Here is a 21,808-nt window from a genome sequence, read left to right as displayed (position 1 = left end):
TTCGAGCCTCTAAACAGGCACTTTACTAGTTTCCCTCTCTTTGTGGAATTCAGTTGCTGAATGGAGAACACAGACCATAGCTGTACGTTTTTAACTATGGAGTATCAAGCTATTGACATTTATAAATGGCTGAAGGAGGCATGCTGTGTCTCCGGAATTGTTATTTAGATACAATGCTGAAAAGCTGGAGAGGTTGACATTGTTTGTGTTCCTAGTACTTTAGCATAGCATGTCAGCGATAGTAAACTACGAGAAGGTGTCATTTACAATAAAATGCAGGCAGCTTTCTCATTCAGAAATTGATCATCCATGTTGTGAATTACCCAGGCTTTGCATCGTTTCCTTTATCTTGCCCATGGCCTGGAGAAAAATGAAATTAAACCTTGTATTTAGCTGGTAGTGGAAAAATATAAATCTGGTAATCAGATCTGTTTCTCTTTCCAGCATTGCTGTTATTTTTCTATGGACCTTTGTCAAATCCTAGCCTCCCTGGGTCTTGGACTCTTTAGCAGACTCTTGTATAAATTTTTTTATGACTATACTTTTCATCTTTGTTGGCAGCAGAATTGTAAATCAAATTGTATGTCAAATGAACTGGAGTTTACTTTATAAAGGATTTTAGGAGAAAATCTTTTCTAAAGATTTTGCTTTAGAACTAGATTATAAATCCCTTCACAGACATCCCTGAGATTTTATCATGCATGGTGTTTGGACTCACTAAAACAAGAAATGTTTTTCTGTACTGTAAATGCTTCTCCACTCTACTCTGTATTACAAAAATTTTTAAAAAGCACCTCCAAAACAAAACTTGTTCAAGTTTGCATTTTTGTACAGCAGAGTTGCTTGAGGTGAATAGTAGAAGATCAAATATTGAAAGCCACGGTTGCAACTTATCTAAAAAGAAGTCTTTTTTTCTCATGGGTAAACCTAAGTTTTCTTGGATGTGAAAATAGGGTGTTGGGCTGCTCTTAGATAATACAAGGAGGTGAAAAGCAATGATGCAATGATGAGTGAAGTATAGTCTGACCTGGCATTGCCATTGCTTCAGTGTTGGCATTGACCAGGGCATGACCCCTTAATCTTCTCTCTGAGCTGATTCTGGTTGTGGTTTTTCCACATTGATATGTTCTAGCCTATTTGGATACTGGTTTTATTATGTGTAAGAGTGTTTAATATTCTTTTGAATTACTGATACTTTCCTGTTTTTCTTTGTAGGTTGAGGTGAAAAATATGGCTTTGATATCTTCATGGAAAACTGCATTATTTCAGTCCTGAATCTGGTTCGGTTCCCTTATTGACTCATTACTATATTAAAAATGTTTATTTAGCAGTGATTGTAAAATGAAAGTAATTAACATGTACATGTTTTTTGGGGGGAGACTAAGGGGAAACAGGTGTTCAGCCTAGAAAAACATTTCTCATTGGATTTCCTGTGAAGTCAGTGTGTCTTGGGTTTAACTTTGAAACAAATTAAAAAATTTTTAAATTAAAAAAAAGTTTACTTAACTATGGTATTTGTTCTGGTAAAACCTTGTGGTCTAATAAGAATTTTTGCAAATATCCATTATACTCTTCTCATGGTACATAAAAGTGTTAATATTTTAAAACCTATAGACTATTCTATTTCAAAATTTAGTTCTATTATCTTAGTGCTATCAGAAAATGTGCTTTGAATTGCTGAAATGAGTTGTATTGGACAACACCTGTCTCAGCAGAGGCACTTAAAAATAATTTTCATCCTTCCTCTTGTAGTAATGATTTTTTTTTTAACCCGTATGTTTTTAACCTGTATGTTTAACCCTGCCAATCCGGTGGCAACTGAAGTGTTTGTGCAATATTTCACTTGAGAAATAAGGTATTTCACTCAAGATTGAATTCTTGCTGTTGGAGGATTTCACTCCAATATTGGATTAGCAAAAAAAGCAAAATGTTAATACAGAATGCCTCAAAAAATCAAAGGTAGGGACTTCCCTGGTGGCGCAGTGGTTGAGAGTCCGCCTGCCGATGCAGGGGACACGGGTTCGTGCCCCGGTCCGGGAAGATCCCACATGCCGCGGAGCGGCTGGGCCCGTGAGCCATGGCCGCTGAGCCTGCGCGTCCCGAGCCTGTGCTCCGCAACGGGAGAGGCCACAACAGTGAGAGGCCCGCGTACCGCAAAAAAAAAACAAAAAAAACCCAAAAAAACGCAAAGGTGGCCTGAATGAAAAATTTACTCTAAATACCTCGACTAATCTTTCAGTTTCCACATAATCATGACATGGAACAGCTCTTTGCTAAAAAACATTTATTCTTAAAATTTACTTAAGCGTTTCATAGAAACTTTAGTAATAGCCAGAATAATTCATGTCAGCTTAGCAAACTCTTAACAGCAAGCAGAAAGAGCTTATGAAAAGATCCTGTCTTTACACAGTCATAGTTAGGGCAGTATTTTACTTCATCTCTTCACTAATAGCTTTGCTTTCACACTGAAGTCTTCAGACTATTCTGTATATACATTCAACCCCTATTTTCCTGTAACCAGTTTCCCAAGGAAGGTATGTGTGGTTCACAAAGGGATCTTTAAAAGGTGATAAACTATAGCAAATGTTACTTAACAAATGAGTCTCAGCATATGGAAGGAGAAAGTGTTTCTAAGTATTTCTATAAAAAGCATGTCCGTGGTGGCGGGGGATGAACTGGGAGACTGGGATTGACATGTATACACTGATGTGTGTAAAAGTGATAATTAATAAGAACCTGCTGTATTAAAAAAATAAATAAAATAAAATTTAAAAAAGCAGGTCCATATTTCATACTGTTTGCAAACCGATAAAACCTATTCCTCATAGGCAGATAAATGCTTTCCTTTCTCAAAAGGCCTGCTTCCCCTTCACTACCCACTCTACGAGGTCTAACTTGGGTTTTTCCTGAGAGCTTCTATACCTCTTGTCCTTTAAGGAAGGGGACAGGAAAAGCTTCTGTGCCGAGTACCCTCTTTGATCACCTTCTCTATGCTGACCCTCACATCCCCTGCCAGTCCTGATTCTCTCACTCTGACCAGCTCGGTCAACTCTAAGTAGAGGTGTCTAGGGAGCAAGCTAAAAGGTTAAGATCAACGAGTACATCCTTTTAAAGAAATCCATGTGGCTGTTTAAAGTTCATACAATTATTAATTGAGGATGATTAAACAATGCTATTTACTGTGCGGAAAAGCAGCCCTCTGGCCTTATAGCGCAGCCATTTCGTTGTGAGACAAGGTGCTAATCCCTTTCAGTTCTCAGGGGAGTACAGTTTAATCAGATGCTGTACTTGTGTTGGATAACCTGTGATGGGACAAGCTCGGTGACTCTTCACGTAATTAAACACACAGCGATAACAAAACACATAGCCAGAGGTGGCGAGAACGGTGTCATTCACCCGGTTTTTACGACACAGTGGGCACACAGTCTTCATTTGGGGCAACAGGGGAGAATCAGAATTGTAGTCTAGATGTACCGGTGGTGGTGGAGTAGGCAGGGCAGTCAATGACTTGATGGTTTCTTCGTTTCCAGATGAATACCACCACTCAAGGAACTGCAGGAAGAATACACCCATCGAAAGGCCAGTAGAGAGGCATGAGGCGGCACCTCCCATGGCTTGCTTCAGAGCTGACTTTATCTTCTCGCAAACGCTGTTTGGAGAACAGAACAGGGAGGCAAAAGGAGAAACTGTTTATTTAGGTACAATCACAGAACAACTAATACACATGCAATTCTTACACTTTTCATTAGAATCGTTGATTCAGCTTGGGGATTGAATAGTTGCTGGACTGGCGTTTTCTCTTGTAAGTGTCTATTCGAAACAATTCCCTCTTTCTGACCTACTGTAGTTTAGGAGTTCTAGGAGCTAAGCTTTGTTTTTAATGACTAGGGCTTTGTTTGCTTTGTGTTTTGAGAAAGAAATTAATGAGCCATTGATTATATAGACCTTTATGGGGGTGGAAGATAGTATATCCAGAAAAAGAAATAACTCACTTAAAAAACAACTCAGCAGTACTGAGGAATATATTTGAACTTGTCAGAGAACACAGACACTAGGAGCGGGATAGCACCATGGTTAAGAGCAGTCTTTAGAATTGTACTGATCTGGCTTGAATCTCAGCTCTGCCGCCTATTAGCTGTGTGGCCTTGGCAAGGTACTCAAATGTTAGAACTTTCCTCAACTGTTAAGTGGTGCTAATGCATTTATTTCATTGAGCTGTGATGAGGATTCAGATAATATACGTAAACACCTAGCAAAGAGCCTGGTACCTAGCAAGTGTGTGCAAAAATGTAGCCATTATGATGAGGAAGGTTACCAGGATGGCAATCCTTGTTTTATGGACACAAGAATTTTTCGATGATTTTATGAAATACCCCAAAGTGGACTGAGGTGGGTAAATTTCATAAAATTGGGATAAGATTTTAGGATTTATTAATCAAATATGTTGGGGAAATGTTAAGGCCTTACCTCCCAGCTGGTTGCTGCATCATGCTGGCTCCGGCTGGTTTGTGCTCCAGAGCTTGTATATCCTGAACTGTAAGTCGATCTAGCCGAACCCCAGCCAGACTCAGCAGGGGTGAGTGATGCTCAGGCCTTTCCTAGGATGTATCGAAGCTGCTGTACAAGAAACCAGCCTTCCCAGGCCATGTTAACAAATGGGTAGGCTGCCAAAAAGGCTCTGTAAAATCGTATCCAGCGGGAAGTAGGGGGTGGATGGAATATTCATCCTCTTCTCTCAGGCTAGAAATCAGCTTCTCCAGCTTCACTTTCAGATAGGGAAGAAGAACCAGGAAGATAACTGACTTCCAAAGCTGCTTCTTTGGGAGACCAGCACTGGCCAACCTCTGAAGCTTGTGTGTGTCTCCCATTACGATCCTCTTTAAGCCATAAAAGTTTCAGAAAACGAGGCGCTGGTTTTAGACAGATAATGTTGCTGGAGCAGAAGATCTAGCAGGGTGAAGATTTCATCAAACCACTTCCACAAGAAGCCGTAGCGGGCAGGATTTGATTCTGCAAGAACCTAAAGCAAAATAAATAAATGAAATTCATTCCATTACACAGCTACTATGCCTTGTATTTATATTTCCTTTTTTTCCCTCTGAATTTCCACACTTTTCTTTCTGGGTCTACCTTAACCTCCCTTTAGTGCTGGGTATTCAGTACACATAACAAGAGACTCCATAACCATTAAATCATGTGAGGTGCATTATATGCTAATTGGTTATTTCAAAACTTAGGCCAAGAAATAAATTCAGATTATTGGCTTGGTTTTTACCCGGACGTTCCTAAAACTTTTCAGAGAATTAAATCCTTACCTTGACCACTTGCTGAAGAGCAGGTCTCACTGCTGTCATTAAACTGTCCTGTGCTACCACCTCAAAGATGGATGGCTGGCTGGTCATCCACCGCAGAAGCAGTTGTGATGTGAGCCCCGTGCTCAGCCATAGTTTCGTGTGTGCACTGGGTTTTACTTTGCCCACAGACTCTCTAGTAAGCATGAACTTTCTGGGGGTGCCAGATGGGTGCTATTTTACAGGAACTGGGCAAAAAAGACCTCTTCCAGAGGCAGAGGGGAGGGGTCTCAAGGGAAGATGAAGAATGAAGTCAACGCGGACACCCACGTTAGGGAAGTAGTGTGTGGGAGAGGTGAGTTGATTAATGCTGCACCTCACAGGGAGAAGCGTGACTATGGGGGGACAGGTACGGCGAAGGAGCGCTGGCCTCCCGAGCGGCAGTCCTGGAGGCGGCCAATCACGGACTCCCAATCCGGAGGGCTCAAAAGCCAGGCGGCTCTGAGGGATCGAAGGTGCCAGTGCAGGCCGGCCCCAACGGCCTGGCTCAGCTGTGGGCTGTGCAATCCCCCCACCCGCGCCAGTCCTTGCGAGTTGACCCCAGACGAGGGGCGAGGAGCCCGCGACGCCGCGTTTAAAAGGAGGTCTCGGCTTTATGTCAGAAGCCGCAACCGGAGATAGAAGCCGCTTGGAGCCCGCCGGCCGTGGAGAGGCGCTGTAGCCCCGAACGCGGTTCCGCGACCGGAACTAGAGAACTCTATGATCTCAAGGCACTTCCGCTTCCGCCCCCAGTGGGCTCGGCTGGATAGTTTTCCGCTGGTAGGTTTTACTTTTCTTAGCTGGTTTTGCATCGCTGTGTTGTTGGAAAGCCACGGCTCTGATATCTCTCTACAGAGTCTTTTTGGCAAGGTGTTGGGTCGCCGCACTGACGTCTGGCGCCCGGAGCCAGAGCTCGGCCTGTTGCTGAGGCCTTTGTTCCCTGGGGCGATAGAGAGAGGCGAGGGACCCAAGGGAATGTGGAGATGGAAGGCTCACTTTGCTTGCGGCGGGGGTGGTGGCTCACTATTTTTGCCGCCTTCGGGAAGGATTTGAAGCGACAAAGCCGAGATAGAAGGCTTAGCCTTATGGCTGCCAATTATTAACAACAAAAAAAATTTCCTGCTGTTGTTCAGAATTTGGGACGATTATTTTTCATTCAAGCTGGTACCTTAATTGTCTTCTAGGTTAGGTTACGTTCAAGCAGAACTCTGGGCACTTGCTACACTAAATGAAAATGGTTCCTGCCCTCGAACACGGTAGGATGCGTCACATTAGCGATATGAATACAGTGCTAAAACGGAGTGATACTGTTGAATTCTAACTAGCATGAATTGGGGAGGCTTGGCAGAGAAGGTACTTTTCATTGTATACCAAAGTTAATGTAATTAACCTGACCTTTTGCAAACTGCTTTTACATCGTATGCAATTGCCTTGAGTAGCTGCAGGTTTACTGAATTTGGATAATAAAGTTCATCTCCTCTCTCTCCAACCTCTCCCCTCAACTCCTGGGCTAAATAGCTAGAAATAGAAGTTTGCTTACTTTATACCATAGAGGACGTTATGGTATAAAGATAGTTAATTGTTTCACATAATGAGAACGCTGGAACAAGGTTTGGGTTTAGTTGTTTCAATAGGAGAAATAAAATCTTGCAAATTAACCTTAATTGTGGTTCCAAAAAGTGTTTCAGGGAATTCCCTGGCGGTCCAGTGGTTAGGACACTGTGCTTCCACTGCAGGATGCATGGCTTGGAGCCCTGGCCAGGGGAACTATGATCCTGCATGCAGCGTGGCCAAAAAAAAAAAAAAAAAGTGTTTTATAGTCTGATTGGATACCTGCTGGAGAAAGTCACATTGATGGAAGATTTTATCTTACAGAGTTTTAAGGAGTAGAGATAATGTATCTATATAAAACACCTAGCTTTAGGTTCTTGGTCAGTGGTAGCTCTTACAGAGAGGCTTTTCTTAAGTGAACAGCAAAAAGACAAAGTTGAGAAATAGCATCACCTAAGACAAGTGGGAAGTTAGTTAAACATTGGTATCAGTTAGGGTTCTTTGGTTACAAGCAACAGAAAACAGGCTAATTTAAACTAAAAAATTTATTAGAAGAATATGGAGTAGCTAACAAAATAAGGAAAACCAACTCTGAGGGAACAGGAATTACGCAGTCCTACTGGATGTTTCTAGCAAGAATTAGCAAAATGTCATACAGGCATCGCTGTTGCAATGAACGAGCTTCAACAAATTTCTGTCACTGTACTTATGATTCAGATCCCTATTGACTGACCTTGGTTCAGATTTCATCTCCACTCGCTGTTTCACTCTTAGCCAGAAGAGTGCAAGACACCTTAATAGTCCTTTGAGAATATTGCAAAAGTAAACTGATGTTGTTATGTGAGAAAAAAGGCAGTCAAAAATAACAATGTCAATTATTACAGCCAATAAATAATAAACACCTCATCACAAATCCCACTCCCAGGTTTATGGTGTAATAAGCAAGACACAGAAATTGATTGCACTTATGTTGAAAGGTGTGAAGAGCCATCAGATAGGTTAATATGGTGAGTTTAGAGGAAGAGACAATAAGAGCTGGGAGAAATGAGGCCGTTCAAACTAGCTTAAACAGAAGCTATATTGGCCTTTGTAACCAAGGGGAAGATCGTTTCTAACCTCACGTTTTATCTCAGCTTCTTTCTGCCAGTTGCTTTCTAATACAGCGATGTAACCTGGTATCTCCTGCATCTTATATCAGGACCAGATGTCCACTGAGAAAGTTTTGTGGATTAGGTGGACCTCAAAAGCTGAGTACATTTAGAGAAAGTCACAGTCATGGTGACAGGGTTTTCCAGGCTAAGGGAGCAGCGTGGATTGTATTTGAGGAGGAAATTGTTTGCTTTAAATATAGAGAGGAAAATAGACCAATAATACATAGTCTATACTGTTGACCATAATATAGAGGCTCTTAAATGGTAGTTTTAGTACTTTGCTTGTGGACATTCACTCATTTATTCCTGAATAATTTACTTATTCATTTATTACTGAATACATGCTGTGCGCCAAGCATTATGCTAGGTGCTGGGTAGACAGTAGTAATAAAAACAGACTTGGTATCTGCCCTCATGGAATTTACAGTCTAGTTGGGGAGAGAAATAATAAACAAGTAAAGAGACTAATATATAATTTACAAATGGAATAAGAGGGCTATGATGGGGGTGGCAGTGGGGCCTGGAAGAGAAAGAACCTTTTAGACTTGGTAATCAGGCAGTGCCTTTATGAGATTACAATTAAAGTGAGACCTAAATTATAAGCCAGCCAGGCCTGTGTGGAGTTGGGGAAAACGAATATTAGGTAGGAGGAGTGGTAGTTGTGAAGGCCCTAGGATGGGAAAGAGCTTGGCCTATTTGAGAGCTGCAAAAGCTAACAAGAGGTGAAATGAAGAGGAAATGAGGAGTGACTGAAAAGGATAAAATGATATTAAGAGAGGTAGACAGGAGCCTAACCACTCATAGGCCATGGGAAGGAAACTGGATTTTAGTCAAAGTATAATGGGAGGTCATTGAAGGATTTATACACCGGAGTCATGACCAGGTTTATATTTTTAAGATGACCCCGTAATGGTTATGTGGTTACATTTACTTTGTGAAAATTCATCAAGCTTTATGTTTTTGGTGTGCACTTTTTGGAATGTTCGTTTATACATCAAAAAAAAGTGAAACAAAAATCTGGCTGCTGTATGAATAATGGTTGGGAGGAGAGTTGAGGTTTCTAGTAGTTGAGGCAAGAGGCGATGGTGGCTTGGAATAATGAGGTGAATAGAAGAGATTGGATGAATTTGAAATATATTTTGAAGGTAGGATTGACAACTTGGAGATGGAATGAATGTGGCAGTTAAGAGAGAGAGAAATCAAGAATGACCCCCAGATTTCTGGCTAGTAATTTCTGGCAGTGTAATTTGTTCAAATAACTGCCATCATAGCAAATATTTACACAGTCCATACTATGTGCAGGCATAGTTCTAAGTGCTTTACGTACACTAATTCATTTCATCCTTGTAATAATATTATGATTGGATATTAGTATTTCTCCCATTTTGTAGATGAGAAAACTAAAGAGCAAAGAAATGGGGAAAACTGGGAGAAGGATAGGTTCTGTACAAATTAGGAAATGAGGAGCTGTTGAAAGTTTTTGAACCGGGGAGAGGTATGAATCAAAGATTTTTCTGGTGGCATCTCTTTACAAAATCCACCTCTGTCTGCTGTGAGTTGTACCTGGAACCACAGTTTTTAAACACCCCCCCCAATACTTTTATGATTTGCTTAATTTGGGTGGGCCATATGTGCAGCCTTAACGATCAGTGCGGTTAGCAATTTGGTGATGAAGTTTGGGGACTAGGTCAAGGTTAGAGATAGATATTTTGGAGTCATATGGGTAGGAAAAATGATTGAACCCATGGTATTGCTAAAGGGTTAGTGTAAAGAAAATGTATGAATATAGAACTTAAAAATAAAATGCTTGCTACTTTCTCCCTCAGACACCATCCTATATCTCTTCTCTTTCAGCCATACTTTCTTATGGAGTTATCTGTTTTCATTTCCTTACCTCCCATTTATCTTCAAACTTATTCAGCATGGCTTTTGCCTTCATTATCTCTGCTGATGGTCTCAGCAATGACATCGAAGACCTTAGTGCTGCTAAATCCTTGGACACTTTTCGGCCCTTCCTCCTTTTCTCTCTAGCAACTGTTGTTGTTGACCACTCACTTATACATTTATCCATTCAACAAATTTTGGGGAGGGGGCGGCTAGGCCTCAGAGATATAGTATATAGTTCCTATACTTTCATAGAACTCTAAAAACGTCCTAAATGATTATGACCACCTGCTTTTCCTTCTACCTCTCTACTTCTCAGTCCCCTTTGCACTTTGGTTTCCCAACTTCTGCCTCAGGCTCTCATTCTTCACATTCCTCTTCTTCTTTTTTTGGTTAAAGACTTTATTATTACTTAGAGCAGTTTTAAGTGGGAAGTTTTCGTTTTGAGGGGAAGGTACAGAGATATCTAGGTCTTGGTTTCTGAAAGGAACTTACTTTGTGTAAGCACTCCTGTTACATGCTGGGTGCCTTACCTACTTTAAGCTTGACAAGCTGGAGAGAGTTATATCACTGGATTTATTTCACAAGTAAGACTAAGGTTGAGGAGACGTTAAGTAACTTTCGTAATCACATTCAGGACAGGGATTCGATCTCAGATGGATTCAAACTCAGGTCTGAGGCCATGTCAACCTCTTTTCCTTGCACCACTCTCCTCCAGTCCCACTGCCCTTGCATGGTCTTGGGCTGGATCACCATCGTCCACATTCCTGAACTGGCCAGGGAAATTAGCTGGTTTTTTTTTTTTTTTTAAGAAAACAGGATGTTTCACTATCCCTATGTGTAAGTTTTTAGAGAACTCCTGTGCGAGGAAGCAAATCCAGGGAATGTCAGCTTGTTTAATAGATCCGTTCCGATAGTCAGTGAACTTCCTAGGAGGCCCGGACCTCAGGTAGCTTCCCGAAGGTGCAAAATTTTTCCGTCTCCAAGGCGACCGAGATGACCGCCTTTCTGGTTCTCCCGCGCGCCTGGATGACGTCACACGGCGAGGCGGTCTGACGTCAGAGTTTCCTGTCCACCATGTTTGTCCCTGGCAAAGTGGGTTTTGCGCAGTGGCTTAGACCTGGAGGAGGAGTCGTGGCGTGCAGGAAACCATTACAGCACCGCTCGGGCCGTGCTCTCTGGCTGCTGCTGCTACCCCTGCCCTTGCCTCCGGTGAGTTCAGGGCGGCTAACTTTGGGGTGTGTCCCTCTTTTGGAGAAGGGGGCCAGGCTTGGTTGGAGACGGGCGGAGGAGAGCAATCTTAGGAGCGTGACCATTGAAGATGGAGTGAGCCGTCAGGTGTGACCGTTGTGAGGAAGAGGGTTGGAGAAAGGGACTCCACCGCTGGAGTGGGGTGAGGGAATCCGCAGGGTGGCAACTGGGAGTTGGGGGGCACTGGGGAAAAGATATGTTCGAAGTGGGGGATTAGGAGGGCCAGAGGCCAGGGGTGTGGCCGGTAGAGACTGGAGGCCGAGGGGAGAACCTTCTTCCCGGTTTGGCGTCGTTCACTGAGAGGCTGGGACGTGTCCAGGTACCAGAAGGGGAAAGGAGTTCCCCCAGAGTTTTGCTCATAGATGGGCAGACCTCACCCGTCTTCTGTAATTTGAGGTTGAGACACCGTTCCTCCCTCACCTCGTAATGGAGGAACATATCCCTAGAATCTTGACCACCTGGGGAAAGAAGAGGAATTCCTGACATTGGAGAAAGGGAAAAACCTCCAGAATTGACCCGATGTGAGAGAGGGGGAAGCAGGTGGGAGTAAATCTTAGCCCGCAGTTTTTTCTTTCTGGTCTTAGAAGGAGCGGTCTGGTTTGAGAAAGACTGTAGATTAAGACAGAGGTAAAGAAACTGGAACTTCCTGTTATTCCATATTCTTTGAATCCAAAGAATTGATTCATGCTCTTTGTTTTCAGAGCACTGAAAACAGTGCCCATTTGCGGGGCAGACTTTTTTTCAACTCACCTGGCTGCTTCATTATGAAGCAGTGTGAATAAAGTGTGAATGCTTCATTAAACTTTGACTTTTAAGAAGTGTTTTTTAAATGCCAAACACTGTTATAATCATGTGGTTTAAAAGAGAAAGTAAAGAAAACTCAGTAAGTTTAGAAAAGGAAGAATGACAAAGGAAGTGGTCTCAGTGAGGAACAATTTAAATTATTAATCACCTCCCTGGTATAATTCTGTTGCTTAGCCTCAGGGTACACTTACAGAGTCATAATAGAAAGCAGCAGATGAAGGAGATGCAGCTGTACAAGAAAACGTGTAACGCATTCCAATGATGACTAAGCGTGGTGGTAAGATGAGAACTGTTTGCAGGTATCTCAGTAGTTTTAAACTCCCAAAGAAGCAGAAAGTATAGTGTGTTCTGCAAATAACCTCACTGAAAATTGGGTGGTAAAGGTAATACAAAGCTAACATTCTGTGAGTTAAGAGACTCAAGAAAGTCCAGTTCTTCCATCTTTTCTTTTTCTTCTTTGACACACCCGTATTTTAAAATACTATGAACCAAGCTGAACAGGGAACGAATCAGGCAGGACGCATTTTCCTTTCTTCCTTCTTTTCTCTCCTTCCAGGCGTAAGTTTTCCAGAGTTTATTTCAGTTAAGAATTGGATGTAAAACTTTTGAGCTTTTTTCTTACCGGATAATATTAACAAATTATTTTGTGGTCATTTTTAAATGGAAATTGCAGGCGTGTCTGTTGTAATGAGTTGTCTGCTGTCATTTCTTAGGCAATAAATGATACCTGAAGATGCCATTGTCTTTGCATTATTGAAATATCTGATTAGCACCTCTCACCCTTGTAATGAAAGATTGCTGAGATGACTTTTCTGCTTTATAATTTGGTCAACTGTTCACTTTTTCCCTACTAGCACCAACCGTGTAAAGTCCTATTTTATGCGAAGAGGGGATTTAGTGGCCTCGCCAACTCTAATTTAGCTGCCATTTCCCAGAGAGCCATTTGAAATTAAGACCCTATTAATTTTCTTCTGGCCTTATTCTCCTTACGGGCACCGGAAGGAGGGAGGAATAGTTGAGAAGGGACTTTTACAAGCTATATTTAGTAGAAACTAGGTTATGTTAAATCTAGATGTATAATCCTGTACAGGGAGACCTTTTCTGAAATGCAGTGACATCATACTCTGGGCTAGGAAAGTTAGAGTGATTGTGCTTTTGACTGTGGCAGCATTATTATTATTTTTTTTAACAATGTCCTGAGGGCATACCTCAGGTCCTCAGAACAGCCAGTGACTTCTCTAGTTTGATCTGCTAAGAAGGTAGTGTGAATTCCAGCTCCATGATGGCTTGGCTTTGCCCTGGGACTCTCCTGAGGAATAAATTCTCCCCCAGCTCCCAGAAGGAACTTGATTTTTGAGGCTCTTCAGCAAATACTTGACTTATTCTTTGAACTCTATCTTGGCTGCTTTTTCTTTGGCTTCTAAAGCAGACAACAGGTTTTTTTTTTGTTGTTTTTTTTTTTTTTGCGGTACACGGACCTCTCACTGCTGTGGCCTCTCCCGTTGCGGAGCACAGGCTCCGGATGCGCAGGCTCAGCGGCCATGGCTCACGGGCCCAGCCGCTCCGCGGCATGTGGGATCCTCCCGGACCGGGGCACGAACCCATGTCCCCTGCATCGACAGGCGGACTCTCAACCACTGCGCCACCAGGGAAGTCCCAGACAACAGTTTTCACCACCCTATGTTTTAGAGAATCTGACCACATTCATCTCTGGTGTGTGATTAAGAGTGTCTCATTAAAAAACAACAACAACAAAAACAAAGAAACAGTGTCTCATTTAAAAATATATACAGGGACTTCCCTGGTGGTGCAGTGGTTAAGAATCCGCCTGCCAATGCAGGGGACATGGGGTTTGATCCCTGGTCTGGGAAGATTCCACATGCCACGGAGCAACGAAGCCCGTGCGCCACAACTACTGGCCCCACGCGTTGCAGCTGTTGAAGCTCATGCGCTCTGGGACCCATGTGCTGCAACTGCTGAGCCTGCATCCTGCAACTAATGAAGCCCGCGCACAGCAACGCAGAGTAGCCCCTGCTTGCCACAACTGGAGAAAGCCCACGTGCAGCAACGAAGACTCAACGCAGCCAAAAAATGCATACATATGCAATTTTTTGAGGTGAAATTCACATAACATAAAATTAACCATTTTAGAGTGAGCAGTTTGGTGGCATTTGGTACATTCACAGTGTTGTGCAACCCCGACTCTTCTCATTTGTTTTTGTTTAGGCTGGTTTATTTTTATTTTGGGGGAGTTTCTGTTGGCTTAAGTCAGGAACTGACATGATAAAATGTTGCTCTGCCAATATGTGTAAGGGATATTTCATTACTGTTGTGTAGGACAGTGCGAGATAAGACAGTGGTGTGTTTCTCCTTTCTCTTGAAAAGCAGGGGTTCTTAATTTAGGGTCTAAGATCATGTACTTGATTCTCTCCTCTTCCCTGAAATTTTGTGGGCTGGTACATTATTCTCTAGTTAAGAACTTAGTGCTCACAATGTAAAAGGACAGAAATCTATTCCTCGATGATGAAATTTGTTAGGGAAAGTAATGAAATGTGTGGGTCACTAATAAAGGTACGATTTAAGACGAGGTTAATTTAATGTTTAACAGATTGTGCTGAAATTTTCTGTTAAAAATTTAATATATGTGAATGTGTATGAGAGCTTTAGAAAACAACGATTTGGGGGTGCTTTTTCAAAGAAACAGAAATTCCAAGCAGCTTTTGTCTTTAAATGTTAAGCAAGTTTTAACTTTTGATGATCCCAAAGGATTAGAGTGGTGTAACAACATCCTGGATAGACCATAATGGCCTTGAGCTGTGGCCCTCCTGTCAGGCTCTAGTACTGTAATCATTTCTGTATACTGGTTTTCCTCTTTGTATATATAAGTTCTTAGATGATAACTTCACATTTATTCCAGGTCTTTTTTAAATTAATTAATTAATTTATGGCTGTGTTGGGTCTTCGTTGTTGTGCGTGGGCTTTCTCTAGTTGCGGTGTGTGTGGGCTTCTCATCGCAGGGGCTTCTCTTGTTGCGGAGCACGGGCTCTAGGCTTGTGGGCTTCAGTAGTTGTGGCATGTGGGCTCAGTAGTTGTGGCACACGGGCTTAATTGCTCTGTGGCATGTGGAATCTTCCTGGACCAAACCCACATCCCCTGCATTGGCAGGCGGATCCTTAACCACTGCACCACCAGGGAAGTCCCTATTCCAGGTCTTTTATGTGAAGGACTCCTTTCTTCAGTTTGCCTACTTCACATTTAGTTTACACTGTGAATGGATTAAGTGATTAAATGGATTAAAAGATTATAATTCTTTGAATTTTAGCTAGAAAAGACATTATGAAAATACTACATAAGACAAGCCTCTGTTACAGGCTCACTTTAAGTTATAACAAATAGTGTCAAATCAGAAATTTCTGTATTCTGTAATGATTTGTGTGCATTCTAGCTCACTTATTTTAACAAGGTAAATTCAGTGAAATTCTTGTACAACCTAAAAGCACTATTGTATAAGGATCAGTACTATAAACATTAAGTAGCTCCCTGGAAAGATAACAGATCAGTCTAATTTCCCTTAAATAGTCCAAGTAGTACATTTTAGAGAACAAATTTGAGCCAACCTTTTTTCATTATTTTATGATTTTCTGGCTTTTTTCCTTAATTGCATTGATTTGTTGAGTGCTTAGGTCTTTTTTCTCAGATCCATAATTACCATTGTTTGTGGAGGTATTATTGCTCAAGTTTGCCAAATATATTATCACTCATGTGGTTTTGACCAGAAAATAATGAGTAGGTGCCAGGGCATCTGTCCAAAATTTGGTGATAAGTATTATTAATGATGGTGGTCAGTAAGAAGATAATCATTTTTTTAAAAATTTATTTATTTGGTTGTGTCGGGTCTTAGTTGTGGCAGGCGGGCTCCTTAGTTGAGGCTCGTTGGCTCCTTAGTTGTGTTATGCGAACTCTTAGTTGCGGCACGCATGTGGGATCTGGTCGTACCAGGGATCGAACCTGGGCCACCTGCTTTGGGAGCGCAGAGTCTTAACCACTGTGCCACCAGGGAAATCCCAGAAGATACTCATTTTTGAGTGCAGCAGGAATATTATTAAAAGAAAGTTTTAATGTATTTAAAGAAGTCAAGTACATTGGACAAAACCTTAGGGTTTCTCAAATCAGAAAACATTGTCTCATTATTTGGGGAGAAATGTGATCAGTCCATGCTGTTTTCATTTTACCAATGGAGCCTTATGTCAACTGGATTAATTCTGGAAATTGGAACAGAAAAGTTAAATTGAAGCTGGGATCCATGTTCTTTTAAGTTTTAACACCAGTTCTGATCCTCTTTAGCACTCAGTGTGACTGAACAAATATCTCAGTTTTTTGCATTGTTTTTAACTGTAAACTGATATTTTTTATTTGGGGGAATACTTGGGGGAATTGTAGGTTGTTGGAAATATGAAAACCATAATTTAAAAAAAAAATCCATGCATAACACCTCTCTAGATGTTTGCCTCTCTAGGTGTTTGTCATGAAAGAGTATTGTCCTACTAATCTAGACTTTTCTCTTTTTTCTGAAAGAAATTCCTTTTATTGACAGTTGCATGTAATGGTGAAGAGGTTGATAAAATTATTTTCTCTTTCAGTTTTACTCTGTTTCAGAATATGTGTCTTAGAGTGACTCCATCTTGAGGCAGGGAAGTAAATCAGATTTGCTTTAACGGAAAGTAATGGGGAGATCTTTTGAAACAAACTTTTCCTTATTTTAAATATTGGAGTGACTAACTGAAGACGTATTTGTAAAAAGATGTAGCTTTAGGTCTTGGAGGCTCTGAGGAGATAATTGTGGATAAAATCATAAAACTATGATAGGTTCAGATTATCACTCTATTCCATTAGGCCTTTGGATTTTGTTCCAATTAGCTTTTGAGGCAAGGATTACATTCTTAATTATCCTTGCATCCCTTTGGATCACGAGTGATGGTGGTAAGGATGAAGATACTTTCTGAATGCAGAACTTCTTGTATATAAATGATCTTAAAATTAGTTGAATGCCTTGCTGGACATAAATAACTTGGTTAAAGGAATTCTCTTCTCTTGCTGTAGGTGCACATTAAAGATCCACAACCATGACTGCCTCCAAATACGTCACAACCAATAAAAAAGGTAAGTATGAGAACCTGATCACAGCCTTTTTTGAAGATTCTTCAAAAGTTCTGGTGTAAGATGGTTCCAAGTAGAATGCTCCTGACCTCTTCAGACATGTATGTCTTGGACCATCTCACTGGGGATATCCTACAGAAAAGTGTATTGAGTAAATTATTAAAGTATGGGTTTTTAAAGATACGGCTGTGGTGCACATCATTTTGACTTGAAGGTTTTAGTGAAAGGAAGAGATCCAAGATTGATCCATTGAAGATTGATAGATCTGAGGAGGGTAAAAGGAAGAAGCACATTTATTTTCTCTTTTTTAAAAAAATCGAGTGTAATTGGTTTACAATGTTGTGTTCGTTTCTGGTGCACAGCAAAGTGATTCAGGTGTGTGTGTGTGTATGTATACATATATATATTCTTTTTCAGATTCTTTCCCATCATAGGTTATTACAAGATATTGAATATAGTTCCCTGTGCTATACAGTAGGACCTTGTCGTTTATTTAATACATACTAGTTTGTATCTGCTAATCCCAAGGTCCTGATTTATCCCTTCCTCCCCTCCTGTTTGGTAACCATAAGTTTATTTTCTGAGTCTGTGAGTGTTTCTGTTTTGTAAATAAGTCCATTTGTATCTTTTTTTAGATTCCACGTATAAGTGATACCATATATTTGTCTTTCTTTGTCTGACTTACTTCACTTAGTATGGTAATTTCTGGGTCCATCCATGTTCCTGAAAATGGCAGTATTTCATTCTTTTTTATGGCTGAATAATACTCCATAGTATATATAAACCATATCTTCTTCATCCATTCATCTGTGGATGGATGGACACTTAGGTTGCTTCCATGTCCTGACTATTGTAAATAGTGCTGCCATGAACGTTGGGGTGCATGTATCTTTTCGAATTAGACTTTTCTCTGGATATATACCCAAGAGTGGGTTTGTTGGATCATATGGTAACTCTAGTTTTTTAAGGAACCTCCATAGTGTTTTCCATAGTGGTTGCACCAAATTCTTTTAATTTTTTATTTGGAAATAAACATTTTATTACAAGGAGTACTACTAAAGCAATACAGCAATAAAAAGTAAAAATGAAAGTTCCCTCCCTCCCTATTCCTGTTCCTGATGGGAACTCGGTATGTATCCTCAGTCTTTTCTATGCATGTATTAATACATATGATTTTTCAAATTTTTAACGAAAAATGATTATGCAAAACAATGCATGGAAATTTGATATTTTCTTATCCTTCCACAGATGATGATTTCATATCATCATTTCTGAATTATGGCTGCCAAAAGGTATAATCTCAGTGTAATCATGAGGGAACACCTATGACAGCTGAGGGTGTTCTAGAAAATGACTGGCCTGTACTTTTTTAAAATGTCATTATCATGAAAGACAAAGGCTGACCAGCTGTTTCAGATTAAAGGAGACTAAAGAGACATGACAGTAAGTGTAGTGCATGATCCTGCATTGGATCCTGGCCCAAGGAGGATGGGGGTAAAATTACTATAAAAGACTTTATCAAGATCTTTGAATAAGGTTTATAGATTAGATAATGACAGTATATCACTGTTAAACTTCCTGATTTTCATCATTGTATTATAGCTATGTAACATAATTCCTTGTTCTTAGAAGTTATACACTGATATATTTAGAGCTAAAGAGACATGATGTCTACAGTTTACTTCTTCAATGAATCAGAAAAAAATGTATAAATATATAAAAAGTATGATAAAGCAAATGTGGCATAATGTTAGCAGATGGGGAATTTTGCAACTTTTCTTTAAGATTAAAATGATTTCAAAAGAAAAAGAAAATGGGAGGGCACACATAGTGGCCTGGAGCACCAGAAAATTTTCTAGAAAGCACAAGCATATTTCTGTCGTTTGGAGTTATTTAAGGGTAAACTTCTATTATAATACAGAAAACACCATAGAGAGTTGCTTAATTACATTAGCTACTAGTCCATGGCTTTCAGCCTTGCCTGCACATTGGAATTGCCCAGTGACGTAAAAGACAATAGGTGATATCCAGTCCTACCCCTGCAGATATCCTGATTTCTTTGGTGTGGGATATGGCCTAGACGTGGGGTTTTTTTAAAAGCTCCCCAGAATTTTCTGATATGTAGCCGAGATTGAGAACTGTTGCTAGCTGCTAGCAATGCTTGGTAGATTTGATTCAGGGGAAAAGGAGGGGGGGAAGATAAGAATTTAATAAAACTGTAGTATGTATGAGATACCTTGCCTCCGTGCTCCTCCTTGGCTCCACCCAACTTCTTGCTGTTTTTACTGCTTATAGCGTACAAAAGCATTTAGCCCCTTGTCATTCATTTTCAGCTTTTTTTCTTATTTCTTATCATTCTGAAATGTATTTATTTCTTCTGTTAACATTTTATGTGCTTTGATGACCAAGATGTTTCTATAATAACACAAAAAGATGTAATTTTAAAACTCACCTGATTTTTCAAACCTTCACTTATAATGGGTCCTGGTAACCTTTTTTTAATTCAGGGATTTTTATAAAGGTTTGAGACTTACAGATGAATCATGGCTGGGTAAATACCACATTTTAAAAAATGGATAGACTGTGTTCCTTTTACTTCCTGTAACACCCACCAGAACTGCCACTGGCGCATATTCTTTAAATTTATGCTGTTGGAGTTGGAATAATTTCAGTTATATCCTGTTTTGATCTTCAGCTTCTGCTGCTATTCACAATTCAGATTTTCTGAAACGGTGCTGCTTGTCCTTTACTGTTTTCAGAAGTAAATGATGGGAACCCTAAGAGCTGGATTTGGCAGCAGAGGACTTGGAGAAGAGGAGAGTGACTCTTTAAAGGGCCCAGCTTTTCTGTCTGTGCTCTTTTTGCAGCTGTCAAATAAAAGGGTGATTTTTGTAACAGTTTGTTTGCTTTGTTAGCGATGGATTTTGATGTAACAGGCTTTTTTAGTGCTCAACTTCTGTGCTTCTTGCCAGTTCATCCTTCCCATTTAGAGGCTTCAGCAGATCACCTAGTTTGCTGCCCCCACTATTTCTGTACTGGTGAACGAGGTTAAAGTGAACATCAAGAACAGTCATAAAGGTGGAAGAAAATGAGGCAATTCTGTGGATTGAAAGTTGACGTAACAATAGTCAACTTCTTTTTCGTGGTCTTATAGTATATTTTCTTCTTTCTTTTAAAACCAGTTGAGGGTGGTTAACCTTTTTTCTTATTTCAGCACCAGCTTTCTGAAGATAGGTGAGCCTGGGCCTTAAAATAGGGGTGACAGTCCTGGCATTTCACGGTGCAGCGCCTGAGCAGTCAGTCATTTAAGATTATATCTTTAGAAATGACTCTGGTTTGTACCATTCTTGAAGCTTCAGGATTATTATTTCTGTTCTTAGATTGATTGAACAGGATAGGGCCTTAAAGCCCATTATCAATTACTAATTAGAGCAGTGATTCTCAACCTTGATTATACATTAGAATCACTTGAGGAAACTTTAAAAAATATGAACGTAGGAGTTCTACTCCTTGACATTCTGATTTATTTGGTCCAGAGTGGAGCCTGAGCATTGGCATTTCTAGATACTTCCCGGGTAATAGTGTGTAGCCAATGTTGAGAAACACTGGATTAAAGAGTCGGGAGAAACAGTTCTAAGGCCAGCTCTGTCACTCGCTCACTTAGTGACATTTGAGCCTAGTTGTTTGTGGAGTTGAGAGTAGGTGAATGAGAAGTCTCTTCTGGTTTGAAAACATTGATTTGTGAACCTGTTTCCTGCCTGCATTTATTTTTTTCCCAGAACTTTGAAATTCTGACAGGAGATCATCCCTCAGATGCCGTTCTCTCCCCATCGTAGTAAGATATCATGAGATATCTTTCCTTTTTCCCACTTCTGTGCTTCCTGAGATCTGGCTTACACCTTCCTCTCTGGTGATAACCCCAAAATAGCATCCTTATCAATGGGTTGGTTAATATTCTAGGGATTTGAACTGTACCTATCCTATAATTTTTAAATAATCTTATTTCAGTTGCAGCCCTGCCACTGGTCATCTGTTGTGTTACTTGCTGTATAGTACAGTGTTCTGCTCTAGTTCTCTGATCCTGGGACCTCACCCGTTTGTTGTCTTTTAGGAGAAGTCTTTGAATTAAAGGCTGAACTCAACAGTGAAAAGAAAGAAAAGAAGAAGGAGGCTGTGAAGAAAGTGATTGCTGCTATGACTGTGGGGAAAGATGTGAGGTAAGGGTAATCTCTTCTGCTTTGCTCATTTTAGACTCTTACTCTATGGCTTTTACTGCCTTTTTTTTTTTTTTTTTTTTAAGCAGAGGTCTTCTTAGAAGCCCACATGATTTAAATCTATTTATTTATTTATTTATTTATTTATGGCTTTGTTGGGTCTTCATTTCTGTGCGAGGGCTTTCTCTAGTTGTGGCAAGCGGGGGCCACTCTTCACTGCGGTGCGCGGGCCTCTCACTCTCGCAGCCTCTCTTGTTGCGGAGCACAGGCTCCAGACGCGCAGGCTCAGTAATTGAGTAGTTGTGACGCCTGGGCCCAGTTGCTCTGCGACATGTGGGATCTTCCCAGACCAGGGCTCGAACCCGTGTCCCCTGCCTTGGCAGGCAGATTCTCAACCACTGCACCACCAGGGAAGCCCTACTGCTTTTTATTTAAAGCTATTACAGTCAGAACGTATAAGAATGAG

The 21,808-nt window shown here is 40.7% G+C and overlaps 1 long non-coding RNA gene, 1 other non-coding gene and 1 pseudogene across 2 annotated transcripts; 2 read left to right on the top strand and 1 right to left on the bottom strand.

The window, feature by feature from the left end:
• The first annotated feature begins 998 nt into the window (after positions 1 to 998).
• Positions 999 to 1,095, top strand: LOC132512434 (Z30 small nucleolar RNA). Its single transcript, XR_009538163.1, has one exon. It is a non-coding gene; the product is annotated as a Z30 small nucleolar RNA (small nucleolar RNA).
• A 1,174-nt stretch (positions 1,096 to 2,269) lies between these two features.
• LOC132510968 (peroxisome assembly protein 12-like) lies at positions 2,270 to 5,445 on the bottom strand (annotated as a pseudogene).
• Positions 5,446 to 10,991: 5,546 nt separating this feature from the next.
• LOC132510970 (uncharacterized) lies at positions 10,992 to 21,345 on the top strand. The gene is made up of 3 exons (XR_009537477.1): positions 10,992 to 11,128; positions 17,072 to 17,131; positions 21,240 to 21,345. It is a non-coding gene; the product is annotated as an uncharacterized LOC132510970 (long non-coding RNA).
• The last annotated feature ends 463 nt before the right edge of the window (positions 21,346 to 21,808 follow it).

The sequence above is a fragment of the Lagenorhynchus albirostris genome, chromosome 20 (assembly GCF_949774975.1).
Source record: "Lagenorhynchus albirostris chromosome 20, mLagAlb1.1, whole genome shotgun sequence".
NCBI lineage: Eukaryota > Metazoa > Chordata > Mammalia > Artiodactyla > Delphinidae > Lagenorhynchus > Lagenorhynchus albirostris.
The sequence above is the reverse complement of the archived record's forward strand: the minus strand, read 5'-3'. Positions and strand labels throughout refer to the sequence as shown.